Source organism: Scleropages formosus, chromosome 1 (genome assembly GCF_900964775.1).
Source record: "Scleropages formosus chromosome 1, fSclFor1.1, whole genome shotgun sequence".
NCBI lineage: Eukaryota > Metazoa > Chordata > Actinopteri > Osteoglossiformes > Osteoglossidae > Scleropages > Scleropages formosus.
This window is the reverse complement of record NC_041806.1, coordinates 47,669,443-47,676,079: the sequence shown is the minus strand read 5'-3', so window position 1 is coordinate 47,676,079 and position 6,637 is coordinate 47,669,443.

Sequence of the window (6,637 nt, the reverse complement as noted above, 5' to 3'; positions counted from 1 at the left end):
ATCAAAAGTACTGACTAAAGGAACTCAGGTGTAAAGACCATGTTCATGGGTTCATCTGCAATGTCTCTGGGATTGTAACCTACGGGAACCAGGCCACACATCACTTCTTCAAGGGATATGCAACCGCTGCATTGTCCAAACACTCAAACTTCTCGCCTCTTACACCGATTTAAGAGCTAGACTTTGGGCACACTAACATGCAGGATTTATCATAACCCGAATCATACAGTAACATACAGTTATCAAGTTAATTTATAAGAAATTATTCTGAACCCGATGAGTTGAGAACATTACTGCTAAGTCTTAGTTCAACTCTTATGAGATCCCCTAGTAGCGAACCACTGATAAAGGTATTAAACTGAATTGCTATAGTGAGGTGTACATTGTTTATTATATTTTATTTAAGTGGATGTTTTGGGCTACAGTACATCACTGTTTCACTGATAGAATTCCAGCTCAGATCTCACTGCTCTCACTGCTCGACGGTTTAGCTCACACTCCAGCGGTCCAGCTGACTCATGGAAAACACACTGGACCACTTTCACTACGTTGTTCCTTGTTGCTGGAATTTGAAGTTCAAAAACGTGCTCAGGGGTGGAAGCGTGGTGCATGAGCACCAGAACAGTCGCTTTGCCATCTGTCCGGGAGGAGAGGAAACAGAGATCAGTGTGTCGACAAAGGAATTAAAGGTGTGTCAGTTCTTCTAAGGACTATCGGCCACTTCTGCTTCTTCAACATTTCAATAGAGTAAAAAAAGCAGGTGCTGGAAAGAGACTTCAGTGAAGACCTTAACTAACAACTAACATTAACAGCTAATACTGGACCTGCTGTTGAGAAACACATTAAATCCATAAAAATATCTAAATAATAAAAGGAAATGTTCTCACTGGCATGGTTAACGTACAGCTACACACTGACCGATACAGCGGAAGGCTGAACAGTAGGGGAGATGTGAAACACACCTGGAATGTTCCTCATGACCGCATCTATATCTGTCCCCATCCGAGTGACGACGGGACAGAAGACCAGGATCACGCTGCACTTCTCCAGGCTGCACTCCTCCAGGGACATGTCCAGCTTTCTCATGAATGTCTGGTGGGAGTTCAGGGTGGGGCCGCTGACCGCTACATGGACTTTAACTGGGCAAATACACACACACACACATTTTCAGAACCGCTTGTCCCTTACGGGGTCACGGGGAACCGGAGCCAACCCGGTAACACAGGGCGTAAGGCCAGAGGGGGAGGGGACACACCCAGGACGGGACGCCAGTCCGTCGCAAGGCACCCCAAGCGGGACTCGAACCCCAGACCCACTGGAGAGCAGGACTGCGGTCCAACCCACTGCGCCACCGCACCCCCATTCACTGGGCAAATAGAAAAGTTTAAAAAGTCAAAATTTCATTTTGTTCAAATTGCTTTAAATATATATATTTGTCAAATGGTGGGAAAAAGTGTATCCATTTGTAATTGAACCTTTTCTCCAAGGTGACTTAAAACATTTGTTCACTAACAAGTTACAGTTGTTTACCCACCTATATACCTGATTATTCCTACTGTGTCACTTTAGGAGAAGTACTTTAATCAAGGGAACTACAGCAGGACCAGGGATTGAGACTTATAACCTTCAGATTGGTCGACAAAGGACCCTAAATATCTTTTCAACTGTGACCCCAGGACTGACTGACTGAGATAAAATGATGTTGTCAGTTATGCTGAAATTACTGAAAGTCATAATACTGAAATATTCACTACCTTCTAGGAGTGTAAGTTAAATATGTTGAGGGTCACATTCGTTTAACTGCCAACGTCAGCTTCTGGTTTGTTTCTCTTTCTAAAGTGTTTTGATTATATCCATCCTGGTTAAACTCAGGTGCAGAGAAGACCATTTTACTACATTAAACTTGAAACCTGGCTGTTCACTCTAGCAGGGAATGTTATCCAGGCGGCTCAGAAAGGAACGCTGTTATGGCGCGCAGCGCCGTGGGTTTGGATGGGGCGAAGAAGGACGCAGAGGTCGCGTTCATCACCAATGTTTTTTTTTTGAACACCGGCACCAGGGAAATAACGCTCTCGGTCCGAGGACCCCCTTTCAAGCAGGACCTGCATCTCAAGCCAGCCTTCCCAGCCTGCTTAGCGCCTCCAGGCTCTCTCCTCTTTCTCCCCTGGCAGACGCAATCACCCCCTTATATTCCCCCACATGCTAACCAATTACAATAAACACATTTCCAGTAAACACAGTAATGCAGGTTGTTACATTATCACAAATTATCGAACATTATCTAATTAGCACAAAACTGTATCTATACAAGGGGGTGTGGTGGTGCGGTGGGTTGGACCGGGTCCTCCTCTCTAGTGGATCTGGGGTTTAAGTCCCGCTTGGGGTGCCTTGCGGCAGACTGGTGTCCCGTCCTGGGTGTGTCCCCTCCCCCTTCAGCCTTACGCCCTGAGTTGCCGGGTTAGGCTCCAGTTCCCTGCAACCCCATATGGGACAAGCGGCTCAGAAAGCATGTGCGTGCGCATGCACGTGTATCTATACAGGCAAAGCGACTTTGGCTGGTGCCCGCTGTGTGGTGGGTCAAGGCAAGGGACTGTGGTTGGCGGCTCATGTGAGGTCAATAGAGGTTGGTGTTAGAGGGTTTGTGGTTAAATCAGCTACAGTATTGTTGGGGGAGTTTGATATTAGAGGCTGCTTGTTAAAGGTGGCAGTGAAAGAGCTGTCTGAGGCAGCTGAAAAGGCAAGTTAGTGGTTGTGGTTGAAAAGAGAGCAGGGTAGTGGGGGTTACAGGCTGGAGGGAGGTGTGTGATGGTGGAAAATTAGTGGCAGGTGATGAGTAATGGGAGGCAACTGGTGATAATTAAGGAGGTGTGGCCTTGTTAAGTAGGCTGGTTTAAATTTGTGGAGTGGAATATTTGCACATGGTTTGGTGGCAGGTATGGAGGTAAGCTTAGAAGATATGTTTAGAGCTGTGGTTTAGCAGGTTGAGTTAGCAGGAGTTGTGGTAGTTGTTGAGGGTGAAGGGTATTGAACATGTATGTGGAGGGGGGATGTGTCTAGGATACTGGATTGCATTGTTGAGCCTTCCGGAGGTGTTGTGGGCCTCATTCAATGAAATACCAATGAAGGGAGGTGCCCACTTGATAACCTCAATGAAATACTCATGTTGGTACCTGGATGGTGTGGTTTGTTGGGTGTTAGGCTTGGTCTGTTGATTTGGCTTTGTTGGGGTTGGTTGTTTTGTGTGTTGGTGTTTAGCTTTGGTTTGGTGGTGGATCAGATGTGGTTTGTTTGTTTTGGTTTTGCTGGTGGTATGGGTGGATAGTTCTGAGCTGATGTTAGACCTGTTAGTTTTTTGTGTTGGTGGGAGTTGGTTTGGTTGGTTGGTTTCTGTTGGTGGTTGTGCTGTGGTCTGTAGGTTTGGATTTGCTGGGTGTAGTTTGGTGGTTGGCTATTGTTAGTGGGTTGGCTGGATGGCTGATTTGTTGGCTTAGGCTTGCTTGCTTTTGCTGGTGGGTGTGGCTTGGTGTTTTTGTATTAGTCGGTTAGGCTTAAGTTGGTTATTTGTTGTGTTAAATTTGGTTTATTGATGGGATTAGTTTCACTCCGGTTCGGGGGGGTTAGGTCAGTTTAAGTGTCTTGGTTTCGGGCATGAAGATGTATGTTGCTGGGTGGTGTTCTCTGGTTTTAGGGTGGTAGTTGAAATGGGTCCTTGTGTGCAGCTGTTGGAAAGTTATACCCTGTGCATATTTTTTCTGTAACCAAGTAAAAAGCTCAATTTATAAAGCTTAAGAAGGTGAGAAAACAAAAGAATTTTGTAGCTGCTGAGGTTCAGAATGAGTGTCATGGCTGAAGTTGTTTTCACCACCCCCCTCTCCATTTACATTTTGATATTTTTTTTTCCTCTTGTATAGAAGCAAAATATTTGCTCCTGTCGTTATTAAACTGTGATACCAATGTTTCAGCAGAGACCAAGGTGCACTGAGGTTTCTTTAAGATCTATATTGTACTTTCAGTTTGAATAAGAAATACTCCAATAAACCTTCCTCCAGCAAAACATTCTGGGAAAAAGTTGGAAAAATACTGCAGTGGTGTTTGTAAAATGGAGAGAAGTGGGTGGAAATAGAGCATACATGAAGTTTTATATAATACCCACTATGCTATATACTTTGAAATTATCAACATAGTTAAGATATAGAACAGTGAATTATACAGTATATTTTAACTGAGCATGTTTTTTCCTACTCTTAAGGTAATGCTATTTCAGATACCTTTTTGTCCTGTAAAGCCTCTTCAGCTGAACAGAGCTGATGGTTTCTGTGTTCTTTTGAAGTCACACAGAATTTCCTGGTCGTCCTCACAGAACAGAAGTTTCTCTCTGTGGAGACTGCAATGATATTCATTCTGAATTGCAGAGTCATTTATTTTTCTGCAAAAAAAGGTCTGCAATCTTTTAAACTCCGCTTTAGTATAGGTTCATACTCAGAACACTTCTTCCTGCATGCTGGACATTCCTGAGAGATTGTCTTTCTAGCAGTCCTGCAGACAGGATCTACAAAAGCTGTGGCTGCATGGCAGGATAACAGGTTCCTTGAAGATCTCAGTGCAAATAGAGCAACAGAGCTCATCTGGGAGAGAGGAAAGGCTATAAGCCATTTTACAAATAAAATTCTCCTCTGTTTCAGCCGAGACCCCAGAACATTTCACTTTCAGTATCATCTGTGTTTCACTTTCGCTCTTACAGGACACACCCCATGTCAGGACTCATCTGACTGTTCAAGGAAGGGATCACTTTGTGTTGTATGAACTGGTAACGAGGTCTACCACTATAAACAGGTTAAAGAGTGAACTGAAATCCCCTTACACCTCTCCATAGATGCAGTGTAACACAGGTGGTAAGGTGTGAAGAGTTAGGAGTAGAGGTCATGTCTTAAACACTGAACAAGGTGTCCATGAATGTGGAACTGATGATTTCCATGTGTTGAAAAAGCCACTGAAGACTTACAGAAGGCAAACCAAACTGTGCATGAAAGCCTCACATTTCAAATAACATGTCACTTGTGATGCTGCACTTGTTTGCTGATGTCTCTTTGGGCCTCACACACACAAAACACACAGATGCAGGAGAGATGGAAGTAGGGCGAGCAGACACCACAAGGTCATCATTTCAAGTTCCAGGTGCGGCTCTGCTGTTAGACCTTTCATCAGAAAGAAAGGTCTGTCCAAAAAGGAGATTCCTGTAACAGATTGCTGTTTTCACTGAACAAAAAACAAAGAAAAGTTAACTTTTCATACCAAACACCCATATTTATCCAAAACATTTATAAAAATCTATGAAGTATAGAAGCAAAGACAATGCGTATTATACGCAGTAGATGACATGTAAAAATCAGGTAGATCTGTTGCACTTTAATAGCGAGAGAAAACTGAAATCTGAGAAGGGGATTTACATATCCGTCACGTAATGTTAAATCAGGTCAGCGCTTTTCAAAAAGTGAGGCGTAAGCCCAAGGTACGGGAATGAATTCATTCATGATTTCTGCATCAGTTCAATTGAATGCACAAATTCCAAACTCGGCTCACTTTCACTTCATTTTAGACCAGAAAAATTTGTTTCACACGAGAAAACCGATAAATTCACTACAGAATTGGGGGTCACAATAACAATATATTTCGATCCGAACTCGGCGAACACTTCCGTATCACGTGATCTGCAGAGGCTCGAAGCGATGGTTCTAATTGGTTAGCTTTGCAGTACCACCTACCACAGGATAGGAAACGAGAGCTGTATTTCATTGGCTGTCTTGGCCCTCGGGGCGTGTTCAAGGTGAGGTCATCTCGTACCGGGGGTGGTATTATGATCAGTTTCAGTGGCGTCGTGGTTGTTTTAACCGTTGAGACCCACAGCGGTTTTAGCGTGAATTCTGACATCCAGGAAATGTTTTAAATCCCCATGATTATTCTTGTTACATGTATTTTCAAATTTCCCATCTATGGCATTCTGTCAGAGAATTTATATAATACAACTAATATATCACTCGAGTTGAGGGCAGATTAAACGTCTTTATTGCAAATAAGCAGAATTAATACAACGCATCGACGCAGTGCATTGGGCTTGTCTTTAATACCTTATATTTATATACTTAAACATAGAAATACAGGGGAGCAGGGATCATATCACATCAAACTATTAAGTGACACTGAAATTAATAAATCCACAGAAGTTTTTGCATCAGGACTAATTTGCAAAAATTTCACATCTGGATCACAGAGCCGCCCAAACTTGTGTTTGAAATGTTCTCAGCCTGTTTCCAGAGTGATGACAGATAACAGTGAAGCTCTTGGGAAGAAATACAGGAGTTTTTCAACATCTGTAGTTTACTGTACATCTGTGTCTATGAGAAAGTAATTAAAAGCAGTTTAGAGCTCTGTACTCCTTCCACTCACCCACTTGTACACAAATCTACTCAGTGAGGGAATTCAAGGGTAAAGATCAGGCTCAAGGGTTCATCTGCAGTGTCCCTGGGATTGTAACCTACAGCATGCAGGTCTCACATCTACTTTAGGTGCTACACAATCACTGTTACAAATAGTCACTGATACACTGATTTAATAAAACATGCTTCAGTAGAGTATTCAG